An 18,704-nucleotide genomic window follows, 5' to 3' on the forward strand; every position below is an offset into this window, starting at 1 on the left:
TTTTTATCAATAAATGGCTTAAATATTTTGGAATTATGGTAATATTCAACAGTTTCTTTACAAAAAATAAAAATTTTATAAAAGTAAAAATTGTAAAAATATACTCATTGTGTAGGGTATCATATGGTCGGCCATGCCGACTATACTTTCCTACTTGTTTTTAACTATAAATAGTTTTTTTCTTCTTCTTTTGGTGTACGTATGTGTAACATAAATTATAATTAATATTACTTATACGTTTTTATGTTGGATATTAGCTAAAATTTTGTATTACTCATACGTACAATTTAAGATTACAACTGGTAATTATGTATTGCTTTGTGTTTTTAATTGTCTCTCATTTATAATGTAACACTTTTTTAGCTTAACTAAACGTTAGGATGTTAAAAAGGATCTATTTAGGATCCCTTTGGAAATATGTATATTTATGTACATACAATCCTATTAACGAAATAGTAAAACTATTCTTTGTAGGATTAGGTTAGAGCCATTTAGTGAGAACATTAGGAGTTCATTTGGTCCATTAGCCTGGAAATCATTTCTTCATAATTTAGATGATTTTGTTAGTTTTTTGGTAACCAACTGAACCATTCAGAACTTTTGAAACAATCTAAATAATGAAAGAGGGTTCGTTAAAGAGCAAGAAGATTTACAATCCTTTAACGAATTTCTCCCGAAAACCAGGAGATTCGGCCAAGGAATTATAATCTTTCGTTGGGAATTTCATTTACCCAAATGCTCTCACATCCTGGAAACTAGGCTAAAGTTTAAAGTTCCACATGAGAGCCTTTAAATATGAGATGATGAATTACTTTTCGAATGTTTCTATGAGCGCTGGAAACAAAGGTTATACGAATTTATTTTAAAGTCTAGTAAAGGTCACGGCGAATGTACATCGTGACGTGTATTGCACTATTTTAGTGATATTAAAGTGGAATAGGGAACCCTTATCCGACACTTGCAGATTTATCTATACACATGAACTCACCATTTCCGGTCGATTGGCCAGTGGATCGCACAATGATTTACAGTCAAAACTTGTTCTTCAACCATACAGTTCGCATATGAAATGAACTCCCTGCAGAATGATCACAAATCCTTATCTCGCTATTCTCTCACATATAACCTCTGTTCCTAGTTCCAACCTAATACACTGCAAAAGTAGGTAGAGTTTTTGGTCGATTAGTCCGTGGATAGCAATAATGCATTACGGCGAAACATGTTGTCTAGCTCTACTATCTGCAAGTGAAATAAACTCCCTGAAGAATAACCATAAATACTACTCCCTCTACCCTACCACCTATAACATCTTTTCCTAGTTTCATAACCTCTTCTCCTAGTTCCAACCTAATGCACTGCAAGTATACGTAGAGTTTCTGGTCCATTGTCCCGTGAATCGCAACAATACATTACAGCAAAACTTCTTGTCTAGCCCCACTGTCCGCATATGAAATAAGTTCCCTAAAGAATGACCACAAACACTACTCCCTCTATCCTACCTCCTATAACCTTTCCTAGTTCCAACCTAATACACTACAAACTAAGGTGTCGTCCCTTAGGTGATAGTCCACAATGAAGATATTTGATTATCTTTAAAAGTTCCAAAACTGTCAAAACACTCCTGCCAAGGTGATCAGAATTCTGGAACTCTTGGTTTTCGAAGCAATGAATAAAAAAGCAATTCCTGTTCAGTAGTAAAGCGTGACGCAAATAAAGAGTTCTACGTGGATCGAAATAAATAAAAATCAGAAGGGCCATAGTGTGGACTGAGACAAAATTTCCCAAATAATAATTTACTGTAAAAAGTTAATTCCATCAGATCAGTTATAAAATATTTGCCTTTGTTTTCGAAGCTCTACATCACAGAGTATGTGATTTGTAGTGACCTTTAAAAAAGAAATTCACAATGTACTAAATCTGGAATCATTGACCTTGCACTTCGGCATATAAGCCATAAACTGCCTTTCGGGTAACTTATGGATTCTGAACCAAAAGAACTGTTGATTCTTCGAAGCAACGAATGAAAAACCAATTCCTGTTCAGAAGAAGAACGTTCTCCATTCTTCGAAATAAATAAAAAATCAAAAGGGCAAAACTCTGGATTTCCCAAACATGTACTCAGTGCTAAAAGCTGGTTTCATCAGATCATTTATAGTTGGTTGATACTTATGTTTGTTTCGAAGCACTACATCATCTGCGTATGTGATTATTACTGCCTTTCAAAAAGGAATTTATTTATGACATTATACTAAATCTGGAATCATTGACCCTGGTCTTTGGCATATAACCAATTTCCATAAAATGTCTTTCAGATAACTTACGGATTCCGAATCAAAAGAACAACGAAGCAAGGAACGAGAAAAAGAGAAAAGTAAAGCGTGATTCAGAGAAAGCGTTCTCCATGAATCGAAATAAATAATTATTTGGCGGGCCAAGCTCTGGACTATTAATCGAGTGAGATAAAATTTTCCAAATACTTCTTTTTAAAGAGTGTTTAACGGATATTCCAAATGCGATGGAACGTTAACGGGAGAGAATATTATGCACTCAGGTCTGGTCGCCATCTTAGCTTTTTTCGGCCAATGTTGTCATCAAATGTATTATTTACTGTCAGTACAGGTTCCTTGTGAAGGTCTGACTAAATTTGTAGCCTACACAAGGCGGAAATCTTTTAATCAAACTAATTTCAGCACTTTACCTTTATTTGCCTTTAGTACCGATTACTCTGTTTCGACTGGTTTCAAATCTGATCTCTTACACTTCTATATAATTCGGATTGGTGCAAGCCCGGGTGGCTTGAGATGACTAACTATAGAGTTGGCTTCTCATCCTCTCTCTCTCTGTCTCACTCTAAAGTCACTCTCTCTTAGTATTATTTCTAGTGATTGTATGGACATCTCTCGTAAATGGTTTAATATCAGTCTATGTTGAGTCGTATGGTTTACAAATGTTAATTTTCTTAAGTACTCTTTCCTTTATAGCAATGCATTACCGTTAATTCCCGAATGGCCTTTTACCACTGTAAAAGTAATCGGATAAGCCTATCTAACACTGTAATAAGGTCTAAAATGGGAGGTTAGTTGGATAAGAATAATGTTTCCAATTCTTGTTCTCGGCCACCTTTACCTTTACTGTAACAAGGCAAGAAATTTCAACGTAAGCAAATCTTTGAAATGTTTAGTACTCCTAACCCACTATACACTTTTAAACATTATCCGATTTAAAACATTATATCTACATTGACTATTATATCAAGTGTCTTTATAATTGGACTCAAAATGAAAAATTTCATTAAAAAAAATCTACTCCCCTTTTATAGCTGCTTTAATCTTTAATGCTTAAAGTAGTGTTACTTTTATAATTAAATACCATTAAGTTTTAGAAAAAGTACCCCTTTGGTACTATTACAAACAACCCTCCACATAACATCACTGATTTATGGAAAACGTTTTTTTAGGTTTTTTTTTTGTTTTTGTTATATTTCTTGTGTGTTTTAATATTTTTTTATATAGAAAACTCGCATAATATTTTGTTTATTCTTCTTCGTTTTAATGCCAACATTTAAACATACATATACACTCACACATAATCATAGACTTATAAGAAAATATACAATAACAAGAACAACAATACGACAACATCAAAAACTCCCTTGAAAAGTCAGCCAACAAATACAGGCAATATGAAGCTAAAACAAATTCACACATATGTATGTTTATATATTAACCCTGCAGTTCTAAGTGATATAAACAAATTGATTATACTACAAATTTCAAATATATATTCCAATGATTACAATCGGACAAATCTATATTAGATTACTTTTGTTGGAACACTATTGCAGTACAGAGACAATTGTAAAAGACAAGTCACTCTCTACATTACTTAGGGACACTAAAGTGGCAATTTAATTCTTGATACAATATCTGTAGATTCTAAAGTAACATATGACTTTTTTTCGAAAGCCATATGTCGAAAGATTTGAAAAAAATATCCTTTAAAACTGCTGGGATCAAAGTTCAACACATACATAAACGAGTAAATAAACAACCTCCAACAATTTCTATAAACAACAGCATCAGTCAAGAACATTGAAGGCAACACGATATACGCAATACTAGTAAATATACATAGATACACACAACCATATACAGCAACAACTTTCACTCTATAATACAACAATCGCACACACATTAGCACGCACATGTGCACACATTCGTAAAATCAACAATAATGCTTGAATGTTTGGTTGGTTGGTTGCTTGGATGACTGCCTCGTTTGACTTTCTAGGATGAAGAAAACTAAGGACCCAGATGTATTAATCAGTTGCGGGCAAACCATTTCTTCTACTTATGGTCATAAACAAACTACTTCCATTATGGCCTCTTGTCTGTTACTTCAACTATTTGTACGTTTGCACAGGCAGCACCAGTATATAGAACTGGTCTTGTTGCTACTATTTATTTTTCTTTTCGAATGTGTCTTAAATATCATCATAATTTAATCACTACTTTTAAATGAGAAATAAACTGAACAAAAAAAAAAACATTTTTCAGAAAACTGAAAATATTATACTATACGGGTGCACAAGAAGTCAAATACATAATATGAAAGGAAGAAAGAAATTTTAAAGAAAAACAATCGAAAATTAAGAAATAAATTCACAATTCTCAGTGTAATTTTCACATGCCCCAATGAATATATGAAAAAAATGTGAAATATTTTAAATTGGGTTTTTAGTTGAAGAGTTTTGCACTATTTTACATTAATGTTAAAATTTATTATGATAAAGTATCGTCCGATGTTAAGAGAATCAGTTTCCTGAACTTAGTTATTCAAAAATTTCTTTTAGCATTCGTGAGGCATGTGATATCTGATATAATATTGATCCCATGATATTTGGATCTTTCCTATCACTGTCCTCTTTCCGCATTCTCTACATTCATCTGAATCCACTCGTTCAATTTTATATAGTTATACGCTGAATCCTGTGTATCCACCCAATTAGCTACGCATAAGAAAAACGCCGTAGAAAAATCTATTCTCAAATTAAGCCACATAACGTGCTTCAAAATGCAATCTCATTTTCATTGCCTTTGGCTTAAGATAAGTCAAAATCGGGATTTGTTTCAAAAACTGAACCTTTTATTACTAAAAAATTAATAACAAAATGAGTTTTGAGATTAAACCAAGTACATTCTGAGATCACGCTTTAAAATCAAAACTTTCGCGATTGACTGATTCGAGATTAATTCAATCATTCTGCACTTGATTGAAGCCAATACTATTGAAATCAATATGTATTGCTTCAAGCCCCGATGGCTTGATTCTTTTTTTTTGAGTGTACTAACTATAGAGTTGGCTTTCCATCCTCCGTTAATATCTTTCTAGTCTCTCTCACCGATTATTCCCGAATGACCTTTTAACACTATAAAAGTAATCGGTTAAGCCACTCTAACGGACTATACCGTCTAAAGATATAAGATTGTTGTCAAACTTGACAAGAATTTGCAAAATCATTCAAGCAACAAAATTCATTCGAAAGCTCGAAATCGGGTATCAAAATGAAGCCGAAAGTAAATATTTGTAAGACAATTTGCACATCCGAAAAACTGCTCGAATGCTAAAAAAGAAATGAATACCAAAGTGCTTTCCATGAACACCTGCCGTGTTGGCCTTTTTTAGCCAAGGTGTGCTCTTCTGTCACGACTCTCCACCGCCCCAGTGTGTATCTTACACGCTGATGTAAATTTACATATATGGAATTTTCGGTCCAGTATATGTGCGCGCTTTTTGCTCAAATACATGAGTTCTCTAATCTCTAACCATTGCTGCCCCGTTGCTTAACTTCCGAGATATAAAAACATCACTTCCGTTTACAACCACACAGATGGAATGACATCTGCCGAGTCGGCAACAGCACTTAGAGACGTAACCGGTAGACCGATGTTACAAATCCATCAAATTAGCCGAACTCTTCGTTTTAACTCACAGAGAACACCCTGTGATGAATGGAGGATGATGAAAGGAAAATTTAATGGTATTACATGTATACAATCCCTTTAATTCATTACCATTTAACCCTTCACACTACTCTTTCATCCGACACACTTATAAGAGAACTCTAGGTTTACTGTCCAACGCTTAGTCAGACAGTTACTCCCCCATGGGGAATCTGTTGTCATTCGCCAACAGCACCGATCTTAAAGGTCTTCTTCAACCACTATGTGATCTTCTGTGACGGCTGACCACCGCTCAATTGTGTATTTTACACGCTGGTGTAAACTTACGTATATGGAATTTCCGGTCAAGTACATAAGCTATCTAATCTCTGACCATTGCTACCATCATCACTTTCGTTTACAACCACGCAGATGGAATGGCCTCTGGTAGGCAACAGCACTTAGAGACTTAACCAGTAGACTGAAGTACAAATCCATCACATAAGCCAAAGCCAAAGACTGCGTTCTTACATAATGAGATGAACGGAGTGTTTTCTAAACATATCAGAATAAGGGAGGAAAATTTAATTTTATCACATGTAACAATAGCTTTCATCCATCACCATTTAATCCTGAACACTTCTCATTCATCCGACACACTCATAAGAGAACAACATGCGAGAGACTTAATCTTGATTTACTGTCTAACGCTTAGTCAGACAGTTAATCCTCTTTGGAGTATCTGTTGTCGTTCGCCAACAGCAGCGAATTTTTGTTCCTGCGACTTTGGTTTTAAACGATAGCCACTACGTGGATCCCGAAGGAAGCTCAACCAACAAGTTAGACAAGTCCTGCAGGCAACTGACCACCCGATGATGCTAGTACCTCTTTGTCCCGGGATGCAATACACCAAGATACGATAACACAAAGTGTAAGAGATCGTAAGTCAAGTCTGATCAAGTATTCTCTGCGTTAAGGTTATGCTAAATCTCTTATGAGATGTTCAAATCTGTAAAGATCATCAAATAAATCTAATTTATTTCATATAACCTACTTGGAAAGAAGTGCTTAGAGCATTTTGTTTATTCAACATTATGGCCCCGACTTTTGTCCATCCAACTATATATGATTCGATTGATGTTGAACTCTTTCTCTAGAATTCATTTTACTTTCATTGGTGGCCTCATAAGATAAGACGTTCTTTATGGGCCCATGAAATTTTTCATAAAAAATATGTTTTTTTTATTTTCTATAGAATATATAAAGGACATTTCTATAGAGAGAATTTTTATAAAAAAATTTTCTATAGAAAAAAAATTTATCAACAATTTTTCTAAAATTTATCGAAAATTTTCTCTAAAAAGTAAATTTATCGAAAATTTTCTTTTAAAAGTAAATTTATCGAAAATTTTCTCTAAAAAAATAAGTTTATCGAAAATTTTCTCTACAAAATAAATTTATCGAAAATTTTCTATAAAAAAGTGTGTACATCATAACAATATTTAGTTGCACTAATCCAATTTATCCTTACGTTATCAGGATAACGACTTGACCATACTAAAACTACTACATAGTTTAATACATCATTCTTATTTGCTTTTTTTAACATTTACATCTCATAAAGTTTTTCGGGCTTAATAAACTCATGACACTAAAATCTTCATTGTAGCACATGAGTGCTAAAAATTTGCCAAAAGCCCTGTTATTATTATTTTAATACTTGTTTATTTTTTCATATTTATTCCTCTTTTTTTTTCGTTGTGGCATAGAGCTTACAAATTAAGACCCAGCCTTGGGTCTAGTTAAAGCGTACCTTTGGTTACCCACATTTGCTTAACAACCAACACTTACAACAAAAACAACAATAACATTTCCATTGTTGCTGTAGTCGTCACTATACCACTTAGCAACATTTATCCAACTCCTGCTATGCTGAAGATGATGATGAAATTGTAAACTGTAAAAAATTTAAAGGGAGGAAAGAGAGGCTCCACTTCACATACTTACTGCTAAATCTATTCATTTAAAATACTTCAGAATAGTGTTGTGTTGTTGTTTAGAAAATATATACTGTTTTCTACACATACAAATAAGCATAGGAACACATATGAACGATAAAATACACAGACAGACCTACATATGCGTTGTATGTACATATGTGCTTTTTAAATGTATGGAGATATATTCATAAATATATGAGGGAAATCTAAAATGTATGGCAAATTTTCTGGAAACAGAAAAAAGATTATTTTTCGAAAATTCTCTATAAAAAGAAATATTATCGAATATTCTCTATAATTAGATAATTTAGCGAAAATTCTCCATAAAAAGAGAATTTATCAAAAATTCACTATAAAAAGAGAATTTATCAAAAAATTACTATAAAAAGAGAATTTATCAAAAATTCTCCATAAAAAGAGAATTTATCGAAAATTCTCTATAAAAAGAGAATTTATCGAAAATTCTCTATAAAAAGAGAATTTATCGAAAATTCTCTATAAAAAGAGAATTTATCGAAAATTCTCTATAAAAAGAGAATTTATCGAAAATTCTTTATAAAAAGAGAATTTATCGAAAATTCTTTATAAAAAGAGAATTTATAGAAAATACTCTATAAAAAGAATTTATCGAAAATACTCTATAAAAAAAGAGAATTTATCGAAAATTCTCTATAAAAAGAGAATTTATCGAAAATTCTCTCAAAAAAGAAAACTTATCGAAAATTCTCTATAAAAAGAGAATTTACCGATAATTCTCGATAAAAAGAGAATTTATCAAAATATCTCGATAAAAAGAAAAATTATCGAAACTTCTCTATTAAAAGAGAATTTATCGAATATTCTCTATAAAAAGAGAATTTATCGAAAATTCTCTATAAAAAGAGAATTTATCAAAAATTCACTTTAAAAAAAGAGAATTTATCAAAAATTCACTATAAAAAGATATTTTATCAAAAATTCTCTATAAAAAGAGAATTTATCGAAAATTCTCTATAAAAAGAGAATTTATCGAAAATTCTCAATAAAAAGAGAATTTTTCGAAAATTCTCTTTAAAAAGAGAATTTATCGAAAATTCTCTATAAAAACAGAATTTATCGAAAATTCTCTATAAAAAGTGAATTTATCGAAAATTCTCTTTAAAAAGAGAATCTATTGAAAATTCTTTACATAAAGAGAATTTATCGAAAATTCTCTACATAAAGAGAATTTATCGAAAATTCTGTTTAAAAAGGAGAATTTATTGAAAATTCTCTATGAGAAAGTGAATTTATCGAAATTGAGAAAATGAGAATTTATTGAATATTTTTGATAACTTTTTTTTGTAGAAATTTTTCGATAACATTTTTTTTCAGAAAAACTTCGTTAAATTTTATTATTTTTTCGAAAGTCGTTTCTTTTTTCTTTTACAGAAAAATTTCGATAAATTTTCTAAAGAAAGAAATTTCTTTTCCACCAGCCCTCACATAAATACAAACACATTTTACTCACACATATATACCTCCCCTCTTGTAGTAGTCCAGAAACGAAAGTATCTAACTGGATCTAATACAATCATATTATAGGCAAACAACTGAATGTGAAGAAATCAAAACACAATGTGTATCTGGGAGACAAAGGAGTAAGAGAATGAACGAGATGCTTAAAGGAAATATGTTCGATCGCAATGTATGAACAACATTTGTTTGTGTCTATGGATACTTGTGTAAGTGTGCATTTGTTTCTCTGTGTATGCGTGTGTCTTTTAAATTACTAGAGCAATTGCCGAGAAGGTTTGTTGAAACAACAAGACAAAGTTAAGTTTATATTTATAAATTAAATGTGTTTTTATTGAAAGGATAACGCTAGTGTTTCAGTGTGTGTGTGTGTGTATTGGGAGTTTGAGTTTTTATTTTAAATGAATGTGAAAAGTCTTTTAAAGCTTATGATTTGCTCGAATAGACCCACAAAGACAAATTTAATTGATTTTATTTAATTTTGTACAAGTTTTAAGCTCTACACCCTCTCGGGGCGTGAGAATGTTTGTGTGTGTGTGTTATTTTTCTTTGGCTTTCTTCTTAATTAATTAATCTTGAAAAGAAAAAAACAAGTAGACATTTGCAATTGTAAGTGTTTGTTTAAATTCACACTACATTTAGAATGGGGTTTTTATTTATAAACACATACATACATATAAATGATACAATTACAAATTATAATTTAACTAAATTAACCGAAGCAAAAGTAATGAATGAACAAACCAACCAACCACATTTACAGTGTGAAAGATGTAAAATAAAATTTTCTATTTAGTGAAGTTTTTAAATAAAATTTTACAATAAATTTTTTTTTTATAGAAAATTTACAAGAATTTTTCTTTTAGAAAATTTTCTCTTTATAGAAAATTTACGATAAATAGAAGAACACATTATGATAGCTTTAATTTAACAGTTTTAACATAATGTTTGTTAACGGTAGAGTGTTATCCTGTATATTATCTAGAAGTTTTATTCCAGAATAAGCCCAATAATCCCATAAACCTTAAAATACTTAATAAAAAGAAAGGAAAATAGGAAACAAAACTTTCACATTAAGATGCCAGCCTTAAAATAACATCCTTTAGATAAATGCCAGCCATTAATAAATAGCTATATTGTTAATCCAGGAAATATTAAAAAATATGTTTGAAAGTACCTGCTGTAAGAGTTTTATAAACAGACTACTATTACTATTCCCTGGTATTTGTAATACTTTTCTAGAGTAATTGTTGGCGCTCCTCCTTTTCCTTTGGAGTAGGTCTGTTAGCGAGTTTCTATTAAAGCTTCTTGACTTTAAGTTGAAAAATGTATTTATTTTTCTATATGTATTGACAACATCTAGAAAGCCAAAGTGTATGGCCTACAAAACAGGCAGGACTATAGAATTGAATTGGCAAAAAGTCACATTGAAATACGATTCTGCAGTGAATTTATGTTTCAAACAAACATTAAGAAAAGAGAGTAAATGAAAGTGGGAGTGAAAATGGGAGCTTAGAAAGAATATATGTTTGTGTGTGTTATTCGATTGTTTTGTTTTAACATGAAATTTTGTTTTTTTTTTTCTCTTAAGATTTTGTTGCTGTTTCGTTGGTATGAATGGCTGGGTGGTTGTATGGGTGTGTTAGTGTTTAAAAAGGAAAAAGAAAATTACGGTGTTTTTGTTATTTTCTTTTTGTTGGCCGCTGTTGTTTCATGTAGTTGCTCTTTGTAAAATATTATTAAGAAAATACTGAAAAAAAAACACAAAAACTGTAGATCTTTAGTCTAAAAGGAAAACAAATTAATTAAATGAAATCAAAATTACAATGTGTAGTTGTTGTACGTAGTTCATACTAGTCGTGGTAGTTACTTTCATTCATTTATTTATTCAACGTTCATCTCATTTTAGTCATTGAAATGAATTTTAGTCATTTTAACTGTCTGTCCTTCGTTTTGTGTGTCTGTCTGTCTGTCTCATCGTTCATTTGTTTAGTTTAGATTGTGTGTGATGTAATATGGAGAGTATTCTGACATTCTATACGTGTACATTTAATTAAGTTCGTTTCACAACATTTAATGTATTTTCCTATTTTTTCGCTGCCTTATTTTAGTTGTGTAATGTGTAGGAAGCGAGCAATTGAACGTATTGAATGCCATATGATATTTTAATTGGATTAAACAAAAAAAAAAACACAAAAATTCACAAACAGAAGACAAAAATGAAATAAACAAACTCTCGATTTTTGATGAAAAATAACATTAATATTTAATGGATTTGTTAAACTAGAAGTGCGAAGGTAGACAATAAGTATGAGAAAGTAAAATTATAAAGATTTTTTAGAGAATTTTTTTTTGAAAAAAATATTCGTTGATAGATAGATAGATAGATAGATAGATAGATAGATAGATAGGTAGACAGATAGATAGATAGATAGATAGATAGATAGATAGATAGATAGATAGATAGATAGATAGATAGATAGATAGATAGATAGATAGATAGATAGATAGATAGATAGATAGATAGATAGATAGATAGATAGATAGATAGATAGATAGATAGATAGATATAAAAATTGTGGTTACATATACCTTTAATAGAGTTTTCGTTAAATTTTCTTTTTATACAAAATTTTTATTTAAATTTTCATTGTATAACAATATTTTCGTTGAAATCTTTTCTGTGTAGTAAATGTTTCTAAGATTTTATTATACCCTACACCACTTTAGTTGGGAGGTTGTATTGGGTTTGTCCTGATATTTGTAACGCACAATAATATTGGTCCTATACCTACCTTAAAGTATACCAATCGGCACAGTTTCATTTTCTGAGTCTATTTAGCTATGTCCATCAGTCTGACTGTCCGTCTGTCAATCCGTCCGTCCGTCCGTCCATGTTAACCTTGTAATCAAATTACAGGTCGAAATTTTGAAGATAATTAAATTAAATTTGGTACATGATCTTTTTTTCCCAGAAAACAAGCCTATTGAAAATGGTTAAGATCGGTCCATTATTTCACCTGGTCCCCATACAACTGAACCCCCGAATAGGGCTTGTAAACCTTGTAATCAAACTAAAAGTCGCAATTTTGAAGATAATTCAATGAACTTTATCACATGATCTTCTATAATACCGTTTTTCAACAATAAATGGCTTAAGTATATATGAGGCAAGGTACAATTCAACTTAAATGCTATATTATTTTTGTAACAGTTTTAATACATGTATTTGATTAAATTTTATTGACTTTAGAGTTGCAACTTATTAAATGAACTACCCTAATATTTACACATTTAGACAATGCCTTTTTATATGCACATCCCTTTAATGCCTTTAATTATATTGATTACTTAACTTTATTTATGCATGCTTTTTTGGCCTTTGTCTTTCAATATGTGTGAATGGCGTATATGTATTATGTGTGTGTGTGTGTGTGTCTGTATTTTTGTGTGCGTTTAGTCATTGGTAAATAAAACTTAATATAATGGTCATGTTAATAGACATTAATCTAGGTGAACGCTTACAACTAATTTGATTTTGTGTTCCTATTACAGTAACTGTTTTATTTTTTGCCATTTTGTATTATTTTGTTTCGCTTGTTTGTTGTTATTGTCTAAAATCCAAAACATGTACTAATTTTGGATTTTTCTTTTCGTTTTTTTGTTTTTTTTTTTTTTTGCTATTTTGTTAAATGAATGATTTTTGTACGTTCATTGAATTCTAACATGCATTCTCAATTTTTATATATATTTTTTTGTTTTTGGCAACTAACGAACGTATATCGAACAGTATATATAATTTTTATGTTTTGGTGAATCAGCAAAAGATTATATTTAAATCAGCAGTGTTGTGGTTTTGCAGTAAATAGTATTATGTTAAGGTGAACTCCTATTGTTACTGTGTACAGTTGGTGGTAATAAAAAAAAAAGGGGATAAATGCTGGAAAATGTATGTTAGTCAATTTTTATGGTATTAAGTCGGTAACTATCTATATAAACAGGATGAACATGACTGAAAAAAATACATAAATGTTATTTATGGCCATGAATAGAAGACACATTAAAAGTGTCAATTTAAAGCAAAATTTTTGGCAGGAAGAAATAGAAATTGCAAAAAAAAAAAATGACAATGAAATTTTAAGATCCAAAAGCAATGATTACAAATTTATACATTTTTGTGTGGAATTTAAATTTTTTTGAAAAAAATTGGAAAAATTTATAATTTATTTTAAATATTTCTCAAAATATTGTTATTCAGCTAGCTGAATTATGAAATTCCTTTAATATTGGTGTTCAACATGCTTAGTTTTAGTATAAAACAAAAAAATTTATATATTCAGCTATCTTATTATTTTTTATTATTTAGTTATTTTCGGGAGAGGACCATGCATGGCAGTTATGACCAATTATATACCGATCCAAAAAAAACTTTCATGGTAATATTTCTTAATTTAATAATGGGTTATACTCGTTTATGTTATTTTCGGGAAGTGACATTGTATGGGATTATGGTCCGATCGGAAAAAACTTTCACAGTAATATTAATATGCATATGAGTAATACTTCAACCAAATTTTATATCAATATCTTAATTTAGTAATGAGATATGCGCGTATAAGTGATTTTCGGGAGGGGACCTTGTATGTGAGCTTTGTCCAATTATGAATCCATCCAAAAAAATTTTCCTTTCAACACCAAACAACAAGGAAAATTAAGAACATTTTGGGTAAATTTGGTTAAATTCTTTTGCTTCGTTTTATCGTGAACGTGTTTTACACAGACAGATGGTCAGACGGCAGAGGGAAATAGTTAAATCGACTCACAATTTGATAAAGACCAGATGAATATTTCTTGGTGTTACACACGGAATGACAAAGTTATATATATCCTCTATCACCACTGATGCTGGTGGAGGGTATAAAAATCTATTCAGCTAGCTGAATTACTATATTTTGTAATATTTTCACACAAAATTAATCGCGTTGTATGTTTGACTAACTCAATAACAGATTTTATAAGTTTTCTTGTCTTTTCATATCCTTCACCTTGTGAAAAGCCTTTATTTAAGTATGTCATTCTGTTTGTAATTTAAATACTTAATATAATTTTCAATCCTATATGTATTTTCCGGGACCTTGGGAGACTGCCTGTTTGTTCAAATCAATTTTATATTTTCAGGATTCAAATCCTCAACGATTCTACTTCCAAGAAGATTTCTTTCAGCAAATCGGTCCGTATATAACGGGGATCTGAACAAAAATCCAATGCTATCTCTAAAAATTTCATCAAAAAGAAAAATTTTCTACCAGGAAAACAACGCCCCGAGTATTAAATGGTATCCACCATGGTTGTCCTTTATGATCTCCACCAGGGTATAAACGGTGTGAGTATTTTATGGTTTCCACCATACCTCACTTCGACAGCACGAGGCTAATGTAGACAATAAACACAAGCCTGATCGTCCTTAGAAAATTAATGGCGATGTCGAGAGAGTTGTTCTCCAACTCAGACCCGAATTGCAAATTAAAGATGTTGCATTACAAAGCATTATTTTGTTATTGTTTTGTTCGTGTCAATATCAGAGATAGAAAATTGTGCGTAGAAAATGATGCAATAAATTATAGTCGGGCGAAGCTGACCATATAATACCCTACACCTGTTAGGTTAGGTTACGGTTGATAGGAGGATGTATACTACATCAAATCCGAAGAAATACACCGAGGCCACTATCGGGCCTGTTGTGTGCTCCAATTCATGAAAAAAAATGTTCACTGAATGTATTATTTTTCCATATTTAGAAACTCAGTTTCCTGGACGTAATTCCTGAGAATCTTCCAATCAGTGTTAGTTAAGAGTGTTATTTCCGTAATAATAACTTCGACGAATGCCTGACAGTAGCAAAGAAAGTGCTCCAGAGTTTCACTGTCCTCTCCACATGCTCTACATTCGTCTGAATCCGCACGTCCAATTTTGTATAGATGTGCACGTAATCCTGTGTGTCCAGGACCCTACACCTGTAACAAAAATAAAATATGATAATAAAGCAAGTTGAATTGTACCTTGACTCATATATACTCAAGACATTTATTGTTGAATAATATTGTGGACATTTAAGTCAAATTTTTAGGGTCCAATGAAGCCCTATAATTATAAAGTTCATGAGAATCATCAAGGCTAGTGTAAAACTTGGTTTTGTAGCTTTTTGTCAAGATACGAGTATATAAAATTATAAACCTAAAAGCACTACTCGGCAAGTTTAGGTTTATGGGATCTACGTGAAATATTGGACAGATGTTAACCATTTACAATAGGCTTTGTCCCTGGGATAATAGAAGATCATGTACCAAATTTCATTTAATTATCTCCAAAATTGCTACATATAGTTTGATCAAAAGGTTTTCAAGCCCTACTCGGGGTTTCAGTTATCGTAAATAAAAGTACTATTTATTGGTCCTTTTTTGTTCTTTAATTGTTACTTTTTGGGTTTTTTATAATCTTAAACCTAGAAACATAAAATTAATCATGTTGTTCCCGGATTAAGTGAGAATCTATTAAAAAGAACGATTTTTTGCACTTTTTATACCCTACACAACTATAGTGGGGAGGGTATTATACGTTTGTGCTGATGTTTGTAACATACAAAAATATTGGTCCAATACCCACCTTTAAGTATACCGATCGATTCAGAATCATTTTTTGAGTCGATTAAGACATGTCCGTCCGTCCTTCTGTCCGGCTGGCTGGCTGTCCATGTAAACCTTGTGCGCAAGGTACAGGCCGCAATTTTCAAGATAATTTGATGAAATTTGGACCAAGCATGTTTTTTGGCACAGGGACGAAGCCTATTGAAAATGGTTGAAGTCGGTCCATTATTTCACCTAGCCCCCATACAACCGTACCTCCCGATTTGAACTTTTTATGCCATAATTACGTCAAATATTCTACTATCTCTCTAAAAATTGGCACAAATAAGTTTTATATAAGTATAAATGACACTGCAGATTTTCGTAAGGATCGGCCTATATTTGACCCTAACCCCCCTTCAAAAAATGTCTTAAACGTCTAAAATTGACTTGTAATCATTTGTATCGCAATGAAACTCAACAAAACTAACTGTAATTTAAAAATATATCCTTTTCCCAAATTTACCGAGGATCGGCCCATATTTGACCTATATAAAGCCTCATATAGAAATTTTAATTTTTTTATCAATAAATTGCTTAAATATTTTGGATTTGTGGTAATATTCAACATAAAAGTTTCTTTATAAAAAATAAAAATGTTAATATGGTGTAGGGTATTATATGGTCGGCCATGCCCGACTATATTTTCCTACTTGTTCGTTCTTTAACTGGTACTTTTTGAGGCTTTAATAATATTGTACTTAGAAACATGAAATCAAACATGTTCTGCCTGGATTAAGTGAGAATCTATAAAAGTGGACTTTTTGGAATTTTTTTTTGTTCTTCAAAATATACTTTTTGAATTTTCCTAGAAACATGAAAAAAAGCATGTTGAGCCCGAATTAAAAGAGAACCTAAAAAAGGACATTTTTGATGCTTTTTTGTTTCCCAATAAATTAACTAAAATGGGACTTTTTGCTACTTTTTCCTTCCTCAAAAGTACTTTTTGACTTTTCCTGCATGCCGAGCCCGTGGTAAAGAAGAAACTGTAAAAGGGACATTTCGGACATCTTTGTTCTTCTGAAGATACCTTTTGAAATTTCTAAAAAAAAACATGAAACATGGTTGAGCCCGAAGTAAAAGAAAACCTATTAATGAGGACTTTTGATACCTTCTCGTACCTTACTTCGGAGTTTTCTATAATATTGAACCTATAATCCGAAATAAACCACCTAGAAACATGAAATTAAGCAGGAAGAGCCCGGAGTAACTAAGAACTTATAAAAGGGAACTTTTATGTACTTTTTCAAAAAGTACTTTTTAAATTTTCCCCTTTTATATATGTAAATGAGATCATATAAAAGAGATCGTATCACAAAAGCTACCTTCTAGGCTTTCTGAACTAACGAACCCTATAAGAGGGGACTTTTTGGTACTTTTTCGATCATTTAAAGGTACTTTTTGTATTTTCTTATAACAAGACAATCTTCCAATTGAAGGTCAGTTTTAATGTTAATGAACTTTTACATTCAGCTAGCTATAACAATTTAGGGCCAATTTTTGTTATTCAATCTCTCACTATATCTTTCGATAAATTAAAATAATAGCAATTTCCTTTCTTCTGTCACTCACTGTAGTAATATTTATTGAGTCTTGGATTTACATCAAATGTTCATAAGAAGTAAATAAGTAGCATTTGGACAATTTAAGGCTTTTCTTTTGTACTTTTTTTTTTTGTATTTTGTTCTAGCTTATTTTCCCCCAAAAAACCAGAACGTGAGTAAACTTTAAAATATATTAAACGAAAAAATAAAAGCAATCATGCAGGGTTTTTTCTCTTTTGGTTTTTTGAAAGCTCATTCGATGTCATTAATTACCAAGTCGGCAAAAATTTTTTTTTTTTTTTTTTTGGTTGTACTGAACATTCATAATTTATAAGACTTAAATGTTTTAACGTTATTTTGAAAAAGGCTCATTTATGGAAAAAAATTTAAATCCCTACACAAGAAAATTATTAATACGAGTATTAAGAAGAAAAAAGAAAACCAAAACGAAAATATAAAATGGCTTACAGAGAATAATTGATGTGGAACATTTTGTTTGTTTAAATTATGTGTGTGTGTATTTTAAAAAAAATAATACATACAACATTTTCGGTAGTAACAAATTTTCTTTTATTACCAAAAACAAAAAAGTCATATTTATGGCAAAAATATTCTATTTGGAACAGCTTTAAAAATGTTAATTCAATTATAAAGAGCCTGTTTAATTAGAATAATTTTAATAAAAGGAAAACATTAAAGTGGCCAATTAAAATTGGAATATTTTAATTTTCTTTTTTTTAATATTCTTGATTATAGAAAAAATTGTATTGAATAATTTAAATTGCTAAATGAAAATTTCTTGGAATTTCTTAATTGAATTTTAGTTTCATGAAAATAGAATCCTAATTAATTACAGAAAAATATTTCAAAACCGATGATAATTTCAAAACTGTTTGGTACAACAAGTCTCAACTGCAACAACTAAAATCGACAAGATTATAGACTAGACTGTAGACTAGACTATAGACTAGACTATAGACTAGACTATAGACTAGACTATAGACTATACTATAGACTAGACTATAGACTAGACTATAGACT

The 18,704-nt window shown here is 30.8% G+C and overlaps 1 protein-coding gene across 2 annotated transcripts in view; it reads left to right on the forward strand.

The window, feature by feature from the left end:
• LOC124420086 (ecdysone-induced protein 74EF-like) overlaps positions 1-18,704 on the forward strand; it is a 185,198-nt gene that overhangs the window by 8,914 nt on the left and 157,580 nt on the right. The window contains exon 2 of one of the 2 annotated variants that reach the window (XR_006941021.1): positions 9,506-9,645. The exons of the other annotated variant lie outside the window; for it this stretch is intronic. The gene's annotated coding sequence lies outside the window, so the exon portion shown is untranslated. The remainder of the gene's footprint in view (positions 1-9,505; positions 9,646-18,704) is intronic. 2 annotated transcript variants of the gene reach the window in all.

The sequence above is a fragment of the Lucilia cuprina genome, chromosome 2, assembly GCF_022045245.1.
Source record: "Lucilia cuprina isolate Lc7/37 chromosome 2, ASM2204524v1, whole genome shotgun sequence".
Classification (NCBI taxonomy): domain Eukaryota; kingdom Metazoa; phylum Arthropoda; class Insecta; order Diptera; family Calliphoridae; genus Lucilia; species Lucilia cuprina.